Source organism: Saccopteryx leptura, chromosome 3, assembly GCF_036850995.1.
Source record: "Saccopteryx leptura isolate mSacLep1 chromosome 3, mSacLep1_pri_phased_curated, whole genome shotgun sequence".
Taxonomy (NCBI): Eukaryota; Metazoa; Chordata; class Mammalia; order Chiroptera; family Emballonuridae; genus Saccopteryx; species Saccopteryx leptura.
Window position 1 is genome coordinate 114473951 of NC_089505.1, and position 22513 is coordinate 114496463.

The 22513-nt window shown below is 42.8% G+C and overlaps 1 pseudogene; it reads left to right on the forward strand.

The window, feature by feature from the left end:
• The first annotated feature begins 7417 nt into the window (after positions 1–7417).
• On the forward strand, positions 7418–7558 carry LOC136401778 (U2 spliceosomal RNA; annotated as a pseudogene).
• Positions 7559–22513: the final 14955 nt, after the last annotated feature.

Consider the following 22513-nt stretch of genomic DNA (forward strand, 5'->3'; position numbering starts at 1 on the left):
ATAGACAGAGACAGACAGACAGGAATGGAGAGATGAGAAGCATCAATCATTAGTTTTTCGTTGCGCATTGCAACACATAGTTGTTCATTGATTGCTTTCTCATATGTGCCTTGACCGTGGGCCTTCAGCAGACCGAGTAACCCCTTGCTCGAGCCAGCATCTTGGGTCCAAGTTGGTGAGCTTTTGCTCAAACCAGATGAGCCCGCACTCAAGCTGGCACCTCGGGGTCTCGAACCTGGGTCCTCGGCATCCCAGTTCGACGCTCTATCCACTGCGCCACTGCCTGGTCAGGCCTTTGTTGTTTATTGATTGCTTTCTAATATGATTCTTGTATGTACCCTGACTATAGATCAAACCCGCAGCCTTGGTTTATCAGAACATTGCTCTAACTAACTGAGCTACCTAGCCAAGAATTCTTTATTCTTACAGTCATACTTCTGACACCAGGTGCGGAACCCCTTCCCCAACAAACAGCCCTTGACTGGGGGGTTCCAGCCAAGCCAGTGACCCCTTGCTCAAGCCAGTGACTTTGGGCGCAAGCCACCAATCAGGAGCTTCAATCCAGCGACCTTTGGGTTCAGGCTAGCGACCATGGGGTCATGTCTATGATCCGATGCTCAAGCTGGTGACCCTGCGCTCAAGCTGGATGAGCCTGCACTCAAGCCAGCAACCTCAGAGTTTCAAATCTGGGTCCTCAGAGTGTGTCAATGCTCTATCCACTGTACCACCACCTGGTCAGGCAGCTACTCTAACAAGTTAATCAAACCCAAAGAGGTGGTTATGGGAACCTTCAATTTATAGTTGGCTATTCAGAAGCAAAAATGACAAACTGGACTTGCAATTAGTGTTTGAAGGGGGTGGCTGTTTTGTAACTCTGAGCCCTGAACATGTGGGATCTGACACTATCTCTAGGTAGATAGTGTTAGAATTGAGTTAAATTGTAGGACACTCAGCTAGTGTCATAGAGAATTGCTTGTTGGAGAAGGGGGGCCACACCTGATGTCAGAAGTGTGACTGGAAGAGTAAAGAAGCACTGGCTGGTTGGCTGAGTTAATTAGAGCATTGTCCTGATAAACCAAGGTTGTGGGTTTGATCTCCAGTCACGTCACATACAAGAATCAACCAATGAATGCATGGATAAGTGGAATAACAAGTTGATGTTACTCTTTCTACCTTCCTCTCTCTGAAATAAATAAATTAAAAAAAAATTTTTTTTTAATAAAATAGCCTGACCAGGCAGTGGCACAGTAGATAGAGTGTCAGCCTGGGATGCTGAGAACCGAGGTTTGAAACCCCAAGGTACCAGCTTGAGTTCAGGCTCATCCAGCTTGAGCGTGGGTTCACAAGACTGAGTGCAGGATTTCTGGCTAGAGCGTCAAATCATAGACATGACTCCATGGTTGCTGGCTTGAACCCAGAAGTCACTGGATAGAAGTCCAAGGTCGCTGGCTTGAGCAAGGGGTCACTAGCTCAGTTGGAGCCCTCCCCCCCTCCCGGTCAAGGCACATATGAGAAAGAAATCAATGAACAACTAAGATGCCCCAACTATGAGTTGATGTTTCTCATCTCTCTCCCTTCCTGTCTGTCTGCCCCTGTCTGTCTCTCTCAATAAATAAAATAAAATAAAATACTCACAAAAATTTAAAAAGCATGATTACTAATATTTTTAAATAGCAAAGGAAAAACAATATTTTTTCCTCCCATACTTATATACAGTGATGTGAAGAAAGTCAGAATATTTAAAAGTAATTATCCTTCTCTTTCCCTTTCCCTTCTCTTAGAATTGTATATGGTGTGGCTGGGTGATGGTTTAGTTTGTCATTTTGTTCACAAATTGTACAATATGCAGGGGGATCATGATGGAACCAGGGAAGGAAGGAATGCCATAACTGGACATGGATTTTCTCCTTTTGGAAGGAGTTGAGTGTAATTTTTTTTTTCATGTGAGATAATTATATTGTTAGGCAAAGACATTTAAAAATTGTATATGATTAAAAAAAAAGTGGGAGGACGTTGCTTGGCAACCCATGATTGGAATGCAGAGAACATCTGTTGTTTTTCTCAATCAGCATTTTATCTCCTTTTGTAGACTGCCTCCTCCCCCACTGCACACTGACTTGATGGGGCTGTCAATCATTGTTCTCTGCCCTTCCTTAGTCAGAGGATGGCATCTAATCCCAACTAGGCCAATTGAAAATGCTTCTTCTGGTAGAACATTTTAGTATAGGAGACAGGACAGAAAACTCTTAAAACTAATTCATTCTGGGGCAGCATCCTGAAGAGATTTTCTATTTGTTTCTGTTACTTATATATCCAGAACTGCCCTATTCTTATTCTTTTTTTTTTTTTACAGAGACAGAAAGAGAGTCAGAGAAATAGATAGATAGGGACAGACAGACAGGAACGGAAATAGATGAGAAGCATCAATCATTAGTTTTTCGTTGTAACACCTTAGTTGTTCCTTGATTGCTTTCTCATATATGCCTTGACTGCGGGCCTTCAAAGCAGACCGAGTAACCCCTTGCTCAAGCCAGCGACCTTGGGCCCAAGCTGGTGAGCTTTGCTCAAACCAGGTGAGCCTGCGCTCAAGCTGGTGACCTCGGAGTCTCGAACCTGGGTCTTCTGCATCCCAGTCTGACGCTCCATCCATTGCGCCACCGCCTGGTCAGGCAGACCTGCCCTATTCTTGAATGTCTTGATACTTGGCTGCTCAGATTATCATTTGACTTACTGAATTTTCATATTTTATTTCAATAAATTCCTTTATGTTTCCCCTTAAGTTATCCAGAGTTGGTTCATATTGCTTGTAGCCAAAAGACTTTAATTAAGGCCCTGGCCGGTTGGCTCAGTGGTAGAACGTCGGCCTGGCGTGTAGAAGTCCCGGGTTCGATTCCCGGCCAGGGCACACAGGAGAAGCGCCCATCTGCTTCTCCACCCCTCCCCCTCTGTCTCTCTCTTCCCCTCCCGCAGCCCAGGCTCCATTGGAGCAAAGATGGCCCGGGCGCTGGGGATGGCTCCTTGGCCTCTGCCCCAGGCGCTAGAGTGGCTCTGGTCGCAAAAGAGCGATGCCCCGGAGGGGCAGAGCATTGCCCCCTGGTGGGCAGAGTGTCGCCCCCTGGTGGGCGTGCCGGGTGGATCCCGGTCGGGCGCATGCGGGAGTCTGTCTGACTGTCTCTCCCCGTTTCCAGCTTCAGAAAAAAGGACTTTAATTAGTAATAGTTGGTCTCTTAGCATTAAGCTTAATTAGGATAGTCTCAAAACAAAAGGACAACAAACTCAGAAGAATACCATAGACAGCATAGAGGACTCCCAAATGAGATGATATTTAGTGATCCAACTTTTTCAACACATGCATATAGCAATTTTCTTCCCAGGTATACTGCCACAATGTCTGGACTGGAAAGGTTTCAGGAAGGGTACCAGTAGTTGCTGATACATTGTACTCAGAACCATCACCTAGGTATGGCCTTATATATTTTGTACTACAAAAAACTCCAGGAAGTGCCGTTCACATAGATTATGATGTGAATGGTGTTCTTGGTGTTGTTTAGTGCAGTGACCTGTCACTCCCTTCTCATAGTCCCTGTTGTGGGACTTGGTTTCTTGTGACAGCCTCATACAACCTCCTCCTTCTCTTGAATTTTTCCTCAAATGCATAGTTGAGCTTCCCTGAAATCAGGCAAAGCCATACCAATCCATCTGATGGGTTTGTATGTATCTGAATCAAATAGAGGACAGAGATCAAGACTGTTTCTCAAGAGGTTCCGGGAAATCAACATATACAGTAAATGTTTGTGTCCCCCTCTGAATTCATATGTTGAAGCCCCAACCCCCTATGGCTGTATTTGGAGATGGAGCCTCTAAAGAAATAGTTAAGGTTAAATGTGGTCATGATGGTGGGTCTCTGACCTGAGAGTATTAGTGTCATTATCAGAAGTGACACTGGAGGCCCTGGCCAGGTTGCTCAGTGGACAGAGTTTTGTCCCAGCGTGCTGAGGTCACAGGTTCAATTCACAGTCAGGGCACATACAAGAAGCAACCAATGAATTCACAGTTGGAACAACTTGATGCTTCTCTCTCTCTCTCTCTCTCTCTCTCCCTTCCCTTCTCTTTTTCTCTCTCCCTCCCCTTCCTCTCTTTCTCAAATCAATACAAAATTTAAAAAAATAAAGAAGAGACACCAGAGAACTCTCATTCTTCCTCCTTCCTTCCCTCTCTCTCTCACTTTCCCTCTCTCGCTCTGTCCCCAGTGCATGCACTGAGGAAAGTCCATGTGAGGACATAGCAAGAAGGCAGCTGTCTGGGCCCTGGCCGGTTGGCTCGGTGGTAGAGCGTCGGCCTGGCGTGCGGAGGTCCCGGGTTCGATTCCCGGCCAGGGCACACAGGAGAAGTGCCCATCTGCTTCTCCACCCCTCCCCCTCTCCTTCCTCTCTGTCTCTCTCTTCCCCTCCCGCAGCCAAGGCTCCATTGGAGCAAAGATGGCCCGGGCGCTGGGGATGGCTCCTTGGCCTCTGCCCCAGGCACTAGAGTGGCTCTAGTCACGATGGAGCGACGCCCCGGATGGGCAGAGCATCGCCCCCCTGGTGGGCGTGCCGGGTGGATCCCGGTCGGGCGCATGCGGGAGTCTGTCTGACTGCCTCCCCCGTTTCCAGCTTCAGAAAAACACAATAAATAAATAAATAAATAAATAAATAAATAAAAGAAGGCAGCTGTCTGCAATCCAGGAAGAGAGTTCTCACCATAAACCAAATTGGACAGCACTCTGATCTTAGACTTTCCTGCCTCTAGAAGTGTGAGAAAATGAATTTCTGTTTTTGAGGCCACCAGGTCTCTGATATGTTGTTTTGGGAGCCAAGCTGTCTAAAACAGATTTAATAGGTAGGTGGAGGTAGAGAGAAGGGTATTAATAAATTTCACTCATCAGAAGCACTGACTCCCAAACTATGTCCAATCTAGCCACCTTGCTACATAAAGAAGTTAAAATTAACTAATTGGGTGTCTTTTTTGTTTGTTGTGGGGGAGAACAATTGAATGAAAAATTTGGGAGAGAGTAGAACCAACTCTTTCTATACTTTATGTTTTCTTCAACATACAATCTATAAATATCTTGTCACTATAGCAATGTAATTATCACACCACCATCACCACACAAACACACATAAAATTAAAACAAATGATATTAATCATTAGGGAAATGCAAATCAAAAACTACAATGAAATACCACTTCACAACTACTAGAATTGTTATTATAAAAAAGATAGAGGCCCTGGCAGGTCGGCTCAGCGGTAGAGCGTCGGCCTGGAGTGCGGGGGACCCGGGTTTGATTCCCGGCCAGGGCACATAGGAGAAGCGCCCATTTGCTTCTCCACCCCCCCTTCCTCTGTCTCTCTCTTCCCCTCCCGCAGCCAAGGCTCCATTGGAGCAAAGATGGCCCGGGCGCTGGGGATGGCTCCTTGGCCTCTGCCTCAGGCGCTAGAGTGGCTCTGGTCGCAGCAGAGCGACGCCCCGGAGGGGCAGAGCATCGCTCCCTGGTGGGCAGAGCATCGCCCCTGGTGGGCGTGCCGGGTGGATCCCGGTCGGGCGCATGCGAGAGTCTGTCTGTCTCTCCCCGTTTCCAGCTTCAAAAAAATACAAAAAAAAACCAAAAAAACATTGAAAAAAAAAAAAAAGATAGACAAAAACAAGTGTTAGAATGTGGAGAAATTGGAACCCTGATAAATTGCCGGTGGGGATGTAAAATGGTGTAGCTACTGTGGGAAATACTTTGGCAGTTCCTCAAAAAGTTGAACATAGAATTGCCTTATGGCCCAGCAATTCTACTCCTAGGTATATGTACCCAAGAGAATTGAAAACATATATTTATACAAACACTTGTACACAAATGTTCATAACAGCATGGTTCATGATAGTCAAAAATTAGAAACAATCTAAATGATTGTCAATTGATGAATGAATAAACAAAATATGGTATATCCATAAATTAAATAGTATTCAGCCACAAAAATAATGAAAGATTGATATATATAAGGCAACATGGATGAATCTTAAAAACATTCTGCTTAGTGAAAAAATATCAGACACAGGAGGTCACATATTGTATGATTCCATCTAACTGCATAGAATAGGCACATGCATAGAGATAAAAAGTACAGTAGATTAATGGTTGTCAGGTGCTGGGGGAAATAGGGAATGATTGCTACTAGGTATGGGGCTTCTTTATGGGGTGATAAAAATGTTCTGGAATTAGATATTGGTAAGGATTGTACAACCTTGTAAACATACTAAAACAAACTAAATGGTACACTTAGAAAGGCAAATTTTGCAGTATGTGAATTATACCTTAATTAGGAAAACTAGAAAGGATAACAAGCTGACTTCTGTATTTACAGACTTTGAACAAACAGACATTTGGTAATACCATCCAACTTTGAATTTTCTACCAAAATGCTTAGCAAGAAATAAGTACTCACCTGACCAGGCGGTGGCGCAGTGGATAGAGCGTGGGACTGGGAAGTGGAGGACCCAGGTTCAAGACCCCAAGGTCGCCAGCTTGAGCGCGGGCTCATCTGGTTTGAGCAAGGCTCACTAGCTTGAGCCCAAGGTCGCTGGCTCGAGCAAGGGGTCACTCGGTCTGTTGTAGCCCCTGGGGCAAGTCACATATGAGAAGTCAATCAATGAACAAGTAAGGAGCTGCAATGAAGAATTGATGTTTCTCATCTCTCCATTCCTGTCTGTCTGTCCCTATCTGTCCCTCTCTCTCTGTCTCTGCCACAAAACAACAACAAAAAAACCAACCAAACAAACAAAAACTTAGAGAACAAGGAGAAAGAGTTGATTATAAATTATGAAATGTTAATTAAAAAAATCTATATTGGACACAAGACTAATTATAAACGCAATACAAAATTTTACAAAATGCAAACAATACCTAACTGCATAATGTAGAAAGTCAAATTCTCCTATAACCTTATTGTATGAACTAATGTATGCTAGCAGTTTAACAAATCCTGACATCTCAAATGCCTGATAAAAGTTTATTTTTCACTTCTGAAATCCAAAACAGAATTTCATTACTGATCAATATACTACTCTCCTCTAAGCAATGATTCAGGGACCCCAACTCCTTTCATCTTATGTCTTCATCTTGATTGAACACCGAGCTTCCAAAGTTGATACAGAAGGAGAAATAACATGGAGAACTGTCCACAATTCCATTGGCCAGACCTCAGGCACATGGCCATACCTATCTGCAAGGGCGGATGAGAAATGTAGTGAGTGCCCAGAAGGAAGAGGAAAAAGATTTATTGAATTGTTGACCAGTGTCTGCCACACCCACCCCATAAATAACTCTGTCAAAAGTTCAGAGCAAAGTCCTACAACTCTTTTTGTATGCATACATTAAAATAATAGTATGTAATCACTTCTTGAACTTCTGGCTAAGATCAAGTGTAGTATCTGTTCTTATCAGTTTAATATAATAATACTTAAAACTGTTTATTCCATTGATTTGAGAAAAGGGGGGGGGGGAGCCACACCAGCGAGAAGCATCAACTCATTCCATTTAGTTCTTCCATTTAGTTGTGCACTCATTGGTTGCTTCTCATATGTGCCCTGACCAGGGATTGAACTTGCATCCGCAGTGTGCTGGGATGACACTCTATTCACTGAACCACCTGGCCAGACCCTATAATAGTAGTTTTTGTTTTTTTTAGATTTTTCTTATTGAGTTTAGAGAGAGAAGAGAGAGAAAGGTGGGGGGGGGGGTCAGGAAGCATCAACTCATAGTTGCTTTTCATATGTGCCTTGACCAGGCAAGCCTGGGGTTTCAAACCAGTGACCTCAGTGCTCCAGGTCAACACTTTATCCATTGAGCTACAAATGTCAGACTATAATAGTATTTTTTTGTAAAAATGGTATCATACTATGCATACTGTGCATGAGTAGGTTGATTCAGATATAACCCACACTTATTTGTCATCACACACAGAGTTCAGAATATACTGATTCAAACCTTGGTTACCTCAAGCAGACATTATGCACTGTTATTCATGTTTCTCATGCTGACTCAGATGCTACTCGCATACTCTCTCACATGCTTACCTGTGCAGATGGCCAATCCCAAGCAGGAAGAATTGAATGGGTAGGGGTGTTCACAGCTCTACTGAGGTTCATTTCCCTAGAAAGTTACCTTTTTAACTTCTTCAAAAGAAAGTTTTATATTTTCTAGCTTTTTATATATATGTTTTTTAAAGTATTTTATTGATTTTTTAGAGAGAGAGGAAAGAGAGAGAGAGAGGGAGTGAAGGGGGCAGACGAGTGGGAAGCATCAACTTGTAGTAGCTGCCTCTAATATGTGCCTTGACCCAGGAAGCTCAAGGTTTCAAAACAATGACCTCAGCATTCCAAGTTTATGCTTTATCCACTGCACTACCACAGGTCAGGCTGTGTTATTTTTATTTTAAGCTCAGATGCAGTTAATTCTTCTCTTCATGGCATATTATCATCATTGGTCCATGCAACAATGTTCTCTCTCTTTATTATATATGAATTTTGTGGTATGTGAATTATACTGTCTGTCTATATATAGAGAGACAAATCCTTTAATTTTATAACACAGTTCCTTTCCCACCCCTTAGACAACCACTATAATGTGTTTAATACATATCTTTGTGTTTGTGTTCTAGCAAAGTGTATTGCTTTATATCCACGTTTTAATTTGCTTAAGTGGTTTCTGTTTATAACTTATTCTGACCTTTTTAAAAAATTATTTATTTTATTCTTTGAGAGGAGGGGAGGCAGAAACAGACTCCTGCATGCGCCCTGACAGGAATCTACCAGGTAAGCCCACTAGAGGGTGATGCTCTGTCCATCTGGGGCATTGCTCCATTGTTCAGCAACCAAGCTCTTCTTAGCACCTGAGGTGGAGGCCATGGAGCCATCCTCAGTGCCCGGATGCAACTCACTCCAATGGAGCCATGGCTACAGAAGGAGAAGGTGGGGGGAGGGGTAGAAAAGTAGATGGGTGCTTCGCCTGTGTGCCCTAACTGGGAATTGAACCTGGGACATCCACATGCCAGGCTGACACTTTAGCACTGAGCCAACTGGCCAGGGCTATTTTGACCTTTTAAAATCAGCACTGTTTTTAAGTTCAGGATCCATTCATGTTGTTAAATGTACATCTAATCATCATTCTCAAATGCTATATAGTAAGTACTTCATAGTGTACATTTACCGCATTTTATGTATTCAGTCTCCAAGTGAGAGAATCACAGAGTATCTCCACTCCTCTGCACCACAGATAAAATCCTTATTGGGCTTGTGTGCAAATTTCATTGAGATATAGACTCAGGAGCTGATTTGCTGGATCATTATATATAGTACTAGAAAGCCCGGCGGTCATACAAAATGACCGCTGTTCTAGATGTTATAAATTGTAATTAAAATGATTTGTGCAAAGGTGTCTGCTAATTCAAACTGAATTACCCAGGGCAGGCGGCGAGGACGCCCCTTTGATTAGTGCCCCATGGGGTTTCCCCCTTCTACTTGCTTAATTGCTTAAAGTAGAGGGCAATGAAGGAAACCACTGGCGGTACATTTCTTAAGAGCCACCGCTAGCTCAATAAATAAAGGTGATTTAAATAATAAAATGTTAATTCATATGTCAAAGATCTCTTTGTACACATTTCTTGTGTAGATCTTTCCATCATTTTTAAGCTCGCCTTGCAGAGGACCATCAATTATTTTTAATTTTACATCCGTTCTTTCACAAACTCTTGAACAGGCAACATAAAGTTGACCGTGTCCAAATGCAGGCTCAGGTAAAAAAATGCCAACACGCTTAAGCGTTTGGCCCTGAGACTTATTGATGGTCATAGCAAAGGCAAGTTTTACAGGAAATTGTCTACGTCTCAATTGAAACGGCAACCCTGTTTGAGATGGAGCCAAATCAATTCTTGGAATGACATGTATTTCACCTTTAGAGGAGCTAGTCAAAGACTTAGCTATTATGACATTATTTTTCAATTGGAGAACCTCTAGTCTTGTACAAAGACCCCTTCTGGCGTTAAGATTTCTTTTTTTTTTTTTTTTTTTTTTTTTTTCATTTTTCTGAAGCTGGAAACAGGGAGAGACAGTCAGACAGACTCCCACATGCGCCTGACCGGGATCCACCCGGCACGCCCACCATGGAGCGACGCTCTGCCCACCAGGGGGCGATGCTCTGCCCATCCTGGGCGTCGCCATGTTGCGACCAGAGCCACTCTAGCGCCTGAGGCAGAGGCCACAGAGCCATCCCCAGCGCCCGGGCCATCTTTGCTCCAATGGAGCCTTGGCTGCGGAAGGGGAAGAGAGAGACAGAGAGGAAAGCGCGGCGGAGGGGTGGAGAAGCAAATGGGCGCTTCTCCTGTGTGCCCTGGCCGGGAATCGAACCCGGGTCCTCCGCACACTAGGCCGACGGCGTTAAGATTTCTTAACAGCATAATATTTGCTCCAATCTTTAACCTCAATTTGTGAGGTGGCATGCCAGAAGGCGGGACTATTTGAATGCCGTGGCAACTTCACCCCATTGGCTAGTACAGTTACGCAAGCAACCAATAAGCTATCGGCGACAAACAGACACTTAAGCCGCATATAATAAAGATATACATTATTAGACTACGTGCCACCATTGTGCACTCTAGAATAGTTGCACTAGACTTGATTTTCATCATGAAGAGCTCCTATTTCTCCAACAAAGCTCATCATCTCTCTAATTTCTACTATATGATTAGAAGTAAAGCAATATCGCATTGTTAATTTATATTTTTCTGACTACAATTTAGTTTAGATATCTCTTTATATGCTTATTACCCTTCTGAATTTACTTTTCTCTGTATTGCCTACACATATTTCTATCTAATTTTAAATTGGAGTTATTTTTCTTGTTGATATGCAAGAGTCCCTTGTCTTTTTCAGATCAGGATCAGCAAACTATGGCCTACAGACCAAATCTGGAGCACCTCCAGTTTTTATAAATAAAGCTTTATTAGAACAAAGTCACACCCATTCACTTACTGTGTCTATGGTTGCTTTCCTGCTACAATAGTAGAGTTAAATAGTTCTGTCAAAAATTATCTGGGCCCTGGAAGGATAGCTCGGTTGGTTTGAGCATCATCCTGATGCATGGAGGTTGACAGTTTGATTCCTGGTCATGGTATATACAGGAGTGGATAGATGTTTCTGTCTGTCTGTCTCCCTCCCTCTCTAAAATCAATAAATAAATTAAACAAATAAAAAAAATCTGGACCACAAAGCCAACCCCAAATATTCGCTGTTTTGTCCTTTACAGAAAAAGTTTTCCAAATTCTGCTCTAGATAATAATCTCTTACTTTCATTAGATATGGAAAATCTTTTCCCATTTTTTCATGTCTTATAACTTTGTCCATACAGTCCTTCATTGAACCAAGAATCTAAATTCAGAAGAATGTCACCTGTGATAAAACACAAGATAAAGCATACTTAATGCACAGGGAACTTGGCTAAGATTTCCTGGCAGAATGTTCAAAATGCCAACTGGTTTCTTTCAGTTGTCAATGATAACAAACAGGAAGAGAAAGATAAGCTAAAAAGGGAAGTGTTCAGCTTTCTATGAGAATTTAGAGGATATATGAAAGGCTCAGAAAGTCTTTCTAGCCATCAAAAGATTTTCAAAGGAAGAATATTCTTAAGATAAAGATGAAGTCAAGAGTGCATCGTCAGACTCTTTGTTAAGATTTTAGAAAGTTCATACTGTCTTTTAAGAATGCTCCTTTTCTTAATAAACAAGAGAGCTTTACGGCCTGACCTGTGGTGGCGCAGTGGATAAAGCATTGACCTGGAATGCTGAGGTTGCCAGTTTGAAACCCCGGACTTGCCTGGTAAAAGGAACATATGGAAGATGAAGCTTTCTGCTTCTCCCCTGCCCTTCTCTCTCTCTCCCTCTCTCCCCCCCTTCCTCCTTCTCTCTCTCTCCCCTGCCACCTCTCTAAAATGAATTTTAAAAAATAAAAATAAATTTGCCCTGGCCGATGGCTTGGTTGGTTGGAGCATCGTCCTGAAGCACAGAGGTTGCCAGTTCGATCCCCAGTCAGGGCACATACAGGAACAGCTTGATGTTCCTGTCTCTCTTCTGCCCTCTCCCTCTCTCTAAAATCAATAAAATAAATATTTAAAACATAAAATAAAAATAAATTTTAAAAAGAGAAAGCTTTAAAGAATCTTAAGGATTGCCTGACCGGTGGTGGCACAGTGGATAGAGTGTTGACCTAAAACACTGAAGACCCAAGTTCAAAACCCTGAGATTTCCAGCCTGAGCATGGGCTCATCCAGCTTGCGTGCAGCTTTACTAGCTTGAGCCTGGAGTTGCCAGCTTGAGCGTGGGATCATAGACATGATTCCATGGTTGCTGGTTTGAGGCCAAAGGTCTCTGGCTTGAGCAAGGGTGTCATTGGCTTGGCTTAAGCCCCTGGTCAAGGCATATATGAGAAGCAATCAATGAACAACTACGAGTTGGTGCTTTTCATCTCTCTCCCTCTTTTTTTTTTTATTACAGAGACAGAGAGAGAGCCAGAGAGAGGGATAGATAGGGACAGACAGACAGGAACGGAGAGAGATGAGAAGCATCAATCATCAGTTTTTCGTTGCAACACCTTAGTTGTTCATTGATTGCTTTCTCATATGTGCCTTGACCATGGGGCTACAGCTGACCGAGTAACCCCTTGCTGGAGCCAGTGACCTTGGGTCCAAGCTGGTGAGCTTTGCTCAAACCAGATGAGCCTGTGCTCAAGCTGGCGAGCTCGGGATCTCAAACCTGGGTCCTCCACATCCCAGTCCGACGCTCTATCCACTGCGCCACCGCCTAGTCAAGCAATCTCTCTCCCTTGTCTATCATCTCTCTCTCTCTCTCTCAAAAGAAAAAAAAATCAAGTAAAAATTTAAAAAGATGCCCTGGCTGGGCTGCTCAGTGGATAGTGTGTCCTGGAATGCTGAGGTCGTGCATTTGATCTCCGGTCAGGGCACATACGTGAAGCAACCAATGAGTGCAGAACTAAATGGAACAAGTTGATGCTTCTCTCTCTCTTTCCCCTTTCCTCTCTTTCTCTCTCTCAAATCAATGAAATTTAAAATTTTTTAAAGACTTTATTCATTTTAGAGAAGAGAGAGAGAGAAAGAGAAGGGAAGGAGGAGCAGGAAGCATCAACTCCCATATGTGTCTTGACCAGGCAAGCCCAGGGTTTTAAACCAGCGACCTCAGTGTTCCAGGTCAATGCTTTATCCACTGCACCACCACAGGTCAGGCTGGAATTTTAATATTTTTAGAAAAAATTTTAAAATAAAATATACTCTGATATTGAATAAAGTTTTCTAAATATAATTTATTAAATAAAATATATTTTTAAAAACTTCTTTTTCAAATAAATAATCTAAGATTTAGAAAGAATTAAACATGAGGAAAATTAAGGTCAAGTAAAAGTTACAATTATTTGCCTTAATAAAAAATTATTTTTTTGATATAGAAAAGATAAAGCCAAAAGATAAATGGTTGGAAAAATGTTTGCAATGAATAGAAAAGAAATTAATACCTGTAATATATAGTGAGAGCTGTAGTTTTTTGTTTTTTTGTGTGTGTTAAAAAGGCAACGCCACAATCGGCAGCAATGGCACTATAGTTCAGCCCATTAACCTTCCTCTTCTAAGTTTCTCCTCAGGAAAAGGGGCCTGTGAGAATTGCAGAGGAGGAACTACTTTCCAAAGATGTATGGAAGAGTGGATGCCTGAACAGTGCAAGGTATATTTTCAACCTTTGTTTCTCACGCACTCATAAACTAATTACTAAAGAAAAAGGGGCCCTGACCTCTTCTTCTTTAGTAACTAATTTATTTGTGCCATGAGATGAAAATGGTTGTATTTAGTCAGGGGCACTGACCTTAGTAATTAGTGTGTGTTTGTGCCATGAAAAAAAAAAGGTTGAAGATCAGATGGACTGTGCCCTGGCTGGGTAACTAAGTTGGTTAGAGCATCGTCCCAATAGGCAAAGGTTGCGGGTTCGGTCTCTGGGTAGAGCACATGCAAGAATCAACCAGTGAGTGCATGAATAAATGGAATGACAAATCAATGTCAATCTCTCTCTCTCTCCCCCTTCCTCTTTTTCTCTAAAATCAATAAATAAAAACTAAAAAAAGAGAAGTGGATTGTGTGCATAACTTCTTAAATTTACCTTTATAAGTAGACCTGCTGTAGAAGTATAGATTGCTGATGGCTTCTAACTGCTATACCGTTGAGATTTTTCACAGCATCCACATCAAGGCACACTCTCCCTGGACTAATCCCAGCCAAGGACTGAGCCCAGTGGCCATGACAGACCTGAGCCATTGCTGTCTCATGTGAGAGTTCTCTAATGGGAAATGGAGCTCCCTGCACTGCACTCCGAGACTCTTCTTACCCAATCTCCTTTCACAGTTACGCATCATTCTGAAGATTCTTCCCATCTTCCTGCTGCCTCTCACCTTTATCTTTCACAGGTTATTTCCCTCTTGGACTTCTGATTCCATCTTTGGCCTCCACTTGCAAGAGGACTCAAATTTACACAGCTTCTAAGTTTTGGCGTAATTCATTATGCAGCTATAGATAAGGAAACAGTGTGGTATGGGTGTTGCCATAACAAAAGCCTGAAACATGCGACATTGGTTTTCAAATTGCATGGCAGAGAGAGGTTGAAGGGACCTTGAGAAGAAAGGCCAGAGGCCTCAATGAGAGTGTTGGCTAAAACCTCAAGCACCTGGAGGAGGTTGCTGATAAAGGCACAAAGGAAAGTGAGAAAAATGTTATTGAAAGCTGGAGAAAAGGGGGCCCTTTCCCAGAAAGTTTGGCAACGGTGTCACATGATACAATACAGAAAATAAGAGTCTGCTTGGTGGGCTCATGGCACAGCAGGAGACCACTGTGCTGGAGCTCACTGAATGATGGTAAGAGTGGTGAGAGATGCAGTCAGGTATGTGAGGCTGGAGGCTGGGTACGGTAACATAGGGCCTTGCAGGCCATCGTACAGATACTGGGTTTTGTTCTAAGTGTGATGAAATCTTATTGGAAAGTTGAGAGGAAGGACTATTGAGATCTGACCCACACTTTCAAAGAATCACTCTGGCTGCTTGTGGAAAACAAATTGTAGGGGCCAAAGTAGAAGTAAGGAGACTTGTTAGAAGGCCTTTGCGGAGCTCAGGGCACAAATGACAGACAAGGATGGTAGCAGTAAAGGTAGTGAAAACTTGTCAGATTCCAAATGCATTTTACTAATGGGATTGGATGTAAATTATAAGAGAAAGAGAGGTGTGAAGGCTGACTCCAAAGTTTTTGGTCAGAGCAACTAGGTGAATGCAATGTCATTTACAGATACAGGAGACCCTAGGGAGGTTTTCTTGGGGGTGAGGTGGGAGGGTTTGGTGGAGGAGGGGATGATCCTGAGTTTATTTTAGATATGTTAAGTTTGAGATGATGGTTAAATATTCAAGTAGAAATGTTGGGTAGGTAGTTGTAAATACACGTCTGAAGTTTAGGAAAAGAAATCAGAATTGGAAGAATAAATATAAAAACACTCAGTATACAATGTGTATATATATTTATATATGTATTTATGTTATGGAAAAATTTTAAGCATATACAAAAGTAGAGAGAATAATATAATGAATATTCATATACCAATTACTTAGCTTAATCAATGATTAATATTTTATTAGTTTTGTCCCATCTTCCCTCACTATGTCCTGGGTTGGGAGCATTTTAAAACAAACTCAGGATATTGTTTTCCCTGTAGATACTTCTGTTTGTAGTAGATTGTTTTTTAAAGTCATGGGGCCAAATGATATCACCCAGGGAGTGTGTATAAATAGAGAAGAAGTGGGAGGACTGGTTCATGACTCTCCACCTTCTGAGGTTGAGAACAGGAGGAGAAATCAGCAAAGGAGGCTGAGAAAGAGCAGCAAGTGAGATAGGAGGTGTAAAGCCAGTAGCTGTGGCCGCCGTCATAGTTGCCTGGCTTTTGCAGGTTCGCATTATTTATTTATTTAAGAGTCAGAGAGAGGGACAGATAGGGACAGACAGGAACGGAGAGAGATGAGAAGCATCAATCATCGTTTTTCGTTGCGACACCTTAGTTGTTCATTGATTGCTTTCTCATATGTGCCTTGACCGTGGGGCTACAGCTGACCAAGTAACAACCCCTTGTTCGAGCCAGCGACCTTGGGGCCAAGCTGGTGAGCTTTTTGCTCAAACCAGATGAGCCCGTACTCAAGCTGGCAATCTCGGGGTCTCAAACCTGGGTCCTCCACATCCCAGTCCAACACTCTATCCACTGTGCCTCTGCCTGGTCAGGCTGCAGGTTTGCATTTAATTTGGACAGATGGTAATGAAGCAACAGAGCCAATAACTGGTGGACCATTTTATTCTAGACTCATACTGACCAATGAGTAAAAACAAACACATAGGCACCAAAAGCCATTCTTTCTGTTTTTTTCCTTGAATCAAAGGCCTCACCAGCTTCACTCAGTCCCCTCTGCATGCCTGCATTTTGGCTGCCTCTTCCCCTCCAACCACGTGGCCTCTCCTTCTCTACAGTGCGGTCTCTCTCCTCTTCCCTAAAATGGCCTCCTAGCTCCTCCTTTTAAAACTTTTGCCCGGGCCCTGGCCAGTTGGCTCACTGGTAGAGCGTCGACCTGGCGTGCAGAAGTCCCAGGTTCGATTCCTGGCCAGGGCACACAGGAGAAGCGCCCATCTGCTTCTCCACCCCTCCCCCTCTCCTTTCTCTCTGTCTCTCTCTTCCCCTCCCGCAGCCAAGGCTCCACTGGAGCAAAGATGGCCCAGGCGCTGGGGATGGCTCCTCGGCCTCTGCCTCAGGCGCTAGAGTGGCTCTGGTCGCAACAGAGTGATGCCCCAGAGGGGCAGAGCATCGCCCCCTGGTGGGCAGAGCATCGCCCCCTGATGGGCATGCTGGGTGGATCCCGGTCGGGCGCATGCGGGAGTCTGTTTGACTGTCTCTCCCCATTTCCGGCTTCAGAAAAAATACAGGAAAAAAACAAACAAACAAAAAAAAACCTTTTGCCCGGGACAACCCCCTCCTCCAGCAACATCTGCATAACCAAGCCCCTTCCCAAGCAAGAAGGTAATTAACTGTACCACATGAGAGCATCATCATGTGAGAAGAAGCCATCTTTAACAATAAGAGTGAATAAAACCAGAAAATACAGATGTTACAACTCATTTGCCCCAACAGGAGGAAGAGTGTGATGAACATGGCTCTGTTCTGTGTGCCTCCCACTCCCCCTCTTTTTGAAGGGGTGACTACAGAGGTTATCCTGTGCCTTTCCCACCACTATATGTATTGTACTATGTGCGTGGGGAGAGAGAACGGGCCTCTTCAGTTCACAGATCTGCTAAGTAGGAACAAGTGTCAGGGAGAGATCAGATTAGAAGGTAAATTAAGACTCTTAGGATGGCCCAGGCAATGACAAACAACAAAAAAAGAGAGGAGAAAAAAAAGAGAGAGAGAGATAAGCTAGCCTAGGCAAGAGATGATGGTGATTTGGAGTAGGTAGCAATGGAGAAAGGGATAAGTGTGAGATTCAGAATATATTTTGAAATTGGAGCCCACAGGCTTTGCTGATGTGTTGGAAGTAGGACACAAGAGAAAAAGAATAGTTGAATATGACTCCACAGTCTTTAGCTTGAAGAACTGGCTGAATGAATGTCTCCCGCAAACCCCTTTATTCTGTCTCTTATCAGAACAAAGTTTTCAAGACTGACTTACACTGCTGTCTCATTTCCTCACTGCTCACTTCTCGTCCTACTTCTGTCTAGTCTCTGCCTACTACCACTCTGCAGAATTGCTGTTGGTAATATCACCAGTGGCCACCATGTTTCTAAATCCAATGGATACTTTTCCATCTTCTTTTCATTTGATCACTCTATTGCATTTAGTACAGGTATCTACTACCTTTCTGAAATGTTTTCTTCCCTTGGCTTTCTTTTTTTAAATTTTTTGAAAAAGATTTTATTTATTGATTTTAGAGAGAGGACAGAGAGAGTGGGAGGAGGAGTGGGAAGCATCAACTACAGTAGTTGCTTCTCGTATAGACCTTGACCAGGCAGTTTTGAACCAGTGACCTCAGCATTCCAGGTCAATGTTTTATCAACTGTGCCATCGTAGTGGTCAGGCTTTTTTTTTTTTTTTTTTTTAATATTTTAAATTCCCTTGGCTTTCTTGAACCATGTACTTTTCTGATTTTCTGCTACATCTCTTATTGCTCCTTCTAAATATCCTTTTCTGGCTTTTCCTTTAACTACTATTGATATAGCTCATCAGTAGCTCTGGCTGAACCTTTTCTTGTCTCCCTTTATACTCTTTCAATCTTTGGACTCCTAAATCCACACCTCCTGTCTTCAAAGTTCCATATGTCTACCTGCATATTCAGGAGATCCAAAAACACCTCAAACTGAACATATCCAACACAGAACTCATTACTTTCTCCCCTCAATCTTTGCCTTCCTCCAGTATTCCTAGTTTCTATAAAAAAAAAAAAAACACTAAAAAAAAACAAGCCTGACCTGTGGTGGCGCAGTGGATAAAGCGTGGACCTGGAAATGCTGAGATCGCCGGTTCAAAACCCTGGGCTTGCCTGGTCAAGGCACATATGGGAGTTGATGCTTCCAGCTCCTCCCTCCTTCTCTGTCTCTCTCTCCTCTCTCTCTGTCTCTCTCTCTCCCTCTCTCTCTCCTCTCTAAATATTAATAAATAAAATAAAATTAAAAAACAAACAAACAAACAAACACCATATCCTCAGCTGCTGAAGCCAGAAAACAGATAGGCTACTCGACTACTCATACTCTCATAGACAATCGAGCTCCTGTAATTTTCACCTCTTAGATCACTCGCTCTCAAATCTGTCCATTTCTTTTCATCTAATGCTGCCACTGTAGTCCAAACCACCATCACCTCTTGCCTGGAATTCTGCATCAGACCCTCACTCTCAACCCTGCTAGACTCCTTGTATCTATCCACTTTGGCCTCCCTGCCATGGCCTGAATGTTCTTGTTCAAACACTAATAGGACCATGCACTTGCACAGTTTAAAGTCTTTCAGTGATTTCATAATACCCTCAGAATATATATTATAGAATCCTTCATAGAGTTTAGAAGCGTTTGCAAAATCTGGACCCTGCTGTCTCTTTCACTTCAATCTCATCACTTCCCTTTATTCTGTGTCCAGCCACACTGATTTTTTCTTAGTCCCTTGAACCTGCTGAGCTTCCTCTTTTGGACCTTCATACTTTTTCCCTTTGCTCAAACAGCTTTTCTTCAGTCTTTGGCTATGTATGGCCAGTAGCCGCAGCCATCATGGCCATTCACATGCAGGCTCTTATTGGATTCAGGAAGACGGTAAAGAAACAGTGGAGCCAAAAAATGGTGGGCCATTCCTTTATTGAAGTCTCTCACTGGCCGACAAGCAAACACACAGGGAAAACACTTCCCTCTTCATTCATTCAGAGCTCACAAAGCCCTGACACATTATCTGGTTCCACAACCAGGAGAATCTTCTCTGGTTTCTCCTAAAATCAAAGACCTCACCAGTCTCAGTGGAGCTCACAAAAGCCCCTCAGCTCTGGTTCCCCATCCACACCTTCATTCTCTCTGTTCTCACTCTGCAAACATGGCTTCTTTCTCTGCAAAACTGGCTTCTCTCTCTGTCTCTTCTCCTTCTGCTCTCTTCTTTTCAAAACTTTCTGGCATAAAAACCTCTCCTTCAGCAAACATTAGCAAAACAATAGCCCTTCCCAAGCAGGAAGGTAATCTGCAATTTCACAGACCACATATACCTGGTACTGCCCAGCCTCCAATGCAAACTATAGCGAGCAAACATAAAAATCATATTTTACAGGCTGACCTGTGGTGAGGCACAGTGGATAAAGCGTCGACCTGGAAATGCTGAGGTCGCCAGTTCGAAACCCTGGGCTTGCCTGGTCAAGGCACATATGGGAGTTGATGCTTCCAGCTCCTCCCCACCTTCTCTCTCTGTCTCTCTCTCTTCTCTCTCTCCCTCTCTGTCTCTCTCTCTCCCTTTCTCTCTCCTCTCTAAAATGAATAAATAAAATTTTTTAAAAAATTAAAAAAAAAACCTGATTAAAAAAAAATCATATTTTACAAACTTATTTGACCAATAGGCTCTTATTCATCCTTCAAGTCTCAAATTAAGTAACATTTCCTTAGGGCAGTCTGCACTAATCCAGCCAGATTAAGTCAGTTTACTGTTTCTTTAACTTTCTGAATGTCTGTTTGGCAGCATTTTGTTTGTGATTCTTATTGTTATTCATTGAAATATGTTTCATATTTGTCTTTCCCTCCTAGAGTAACTCCATGATGATAGACTGTGCCTGTTTTATTCACCATTGTGTCCACAGTGCCCAGGAGTCCCTGGAATGTAGTTAGATGCTCACTAAATATTTCTAGACTGGCTGACAATCAGGGAAGGCCCAAGCAGCACTGGCTTTGCACAAAGGTTACAATGAGACTACACCCCCATCCTTTTCCTCCCTTAAGGGAATTTGTAAGGGCCAAGGGAAATGGATGTACTGGATGACCTCCTGTCTAGTACAATATGAAAGAATATTCATCACAGTTTTACTTATTAGGGTGAAAAATTAGAAAAAAGCCAATATCACCTAAATGTGTAACAATGATGGAATGGTGTAAAGCCAGTAGGCATGGCCACCATTACTGCCGCCTGGCCCATGCAGGTTCACATTAGATTCGGACAGACGGTAATGAAACAACGGAGCCAAGAATTGGTGGGCCATTACCTTTTAATCCTAGCTCGCACCCAGCAGGCAAGAGATACACAGTGGGAAAATACTTCCCTTTCTATTCAGGGCTCCCAAAGCCACTGACTCATCCAAGTATTCCTAGAATCAAAGGTTTCTACCTCACCAGCCTTATTCACCTCTGTTCCCCATCTCCTTCTCTCTGCACAAACTGCACAAACTGGCTTCTCCTTCGATACTCCGCCATCTTGGCTGCTTCTCTTTCTGCAATGCTAATTTCAGGAACTGAGAGAGAGAGCGAGCCCCTGGTCTCCCTTATTTTATAGTGTAGAAGTCAAAACCTTTAAGCCAATATACAAATAAGGAAGTCTCTGATACAAAGTCACTTATCTGAGGCATAAATGAGATTCCTCATAAGAGTGCACCACCCCCACATCATGCAACAGTCAGGGTGGGGAGAAAAGCTTAGTGTTGAGACGATCTTAGTATTAAAATAGTGGCAAAGGCTTAGTCTTAAAACTAAACCTTAGGAGCCTGACCTGTGGTGGCGTGGTGGATAAAGCTTTGACCTGGAACACTGAGGTCGCTGGTTCAAACCCTGGGCTTGCCTGGTCAAGGCACATATGGGAGTTGATGCTTTCTGTTCCTCCCTTCTCTCTCTCTCTCTCTCTCTCTCTCCTCTCTAAAATGAATAAAATAAATAAAGTTTTTAAAAAAAAAAAAACTAAGCCTTAGGCTATAAGGACTCTGCCTGCATACAGCCTGTCCCCCATACCCAATGCATACTATAAGCAAGCAAACATTTATATCATATTTGCAAACTTATTTGACCCACAAATGGCTTCATATAGTACTCCACTAGTTTAAAAATATTGTCTAATATAGTTAATCCTTATTTTTCAAATCAAACCTTACATGGAGCTTAATATGTAAAATGCATTAAAATGGTGCTATTCTAGTTGAGTGGGGATGGGACAGAGCTGGATCTCTTACGTCTCCCTAGCCCCTCCCCCAAATCTGGAAGGCTGTCCTATTTCTGGATTTCTTCTCTCTTTTAAAGCCAGGGCTTTGTTTCCGCTTAGGTTTCCATGAGGCACTCCCAAATGCTTTGTTGTGTTGTTGTTAAGCTGGCTCAAATTGGTTTCCTGTTACTTGCAATTAAAAACAAAAACAAAAAACCTCGAATAATACTGTTGCAGTTTGAGATTCACTTATGTAATGGAAAGAAAATTGGCTTTGGAGTCAGAAAACTGATTTCAAATCTAGGTCCTGATTTTGAGCAAGTTAACCATTTTCAACTCAATTTTCTCATTTGCAAAGGGGATTATATTTAACTTTAAATCTTAAAAAATACTAACATATTAAGCCTGACTTGTAGTGGCACAGTGGATAAAGTGTGGACCTGGAACGCTGATGTTGCTGGTTCGAAACCCTGGGCTTGCCCAGTCAAGGCACATGCGGGAAGCAACTAACTATGCGCTGATGCTTCCTGCTCCTCCCTCCTGCTTCTCTTTCTCTTTCTCCTCTCTCTAAAATCAGTAAATAAAATATTTTTAAAAACCTAGTATATTAAAAGAATCAGCACTGAGTAGGTTCTCAACACATGTTATATGAACAATAATAAAGTCTTACCAGAGTCGCTCCTGACCCCTTCAACTTGAAGGAATTGATAACTAGATTCAGGGTAGC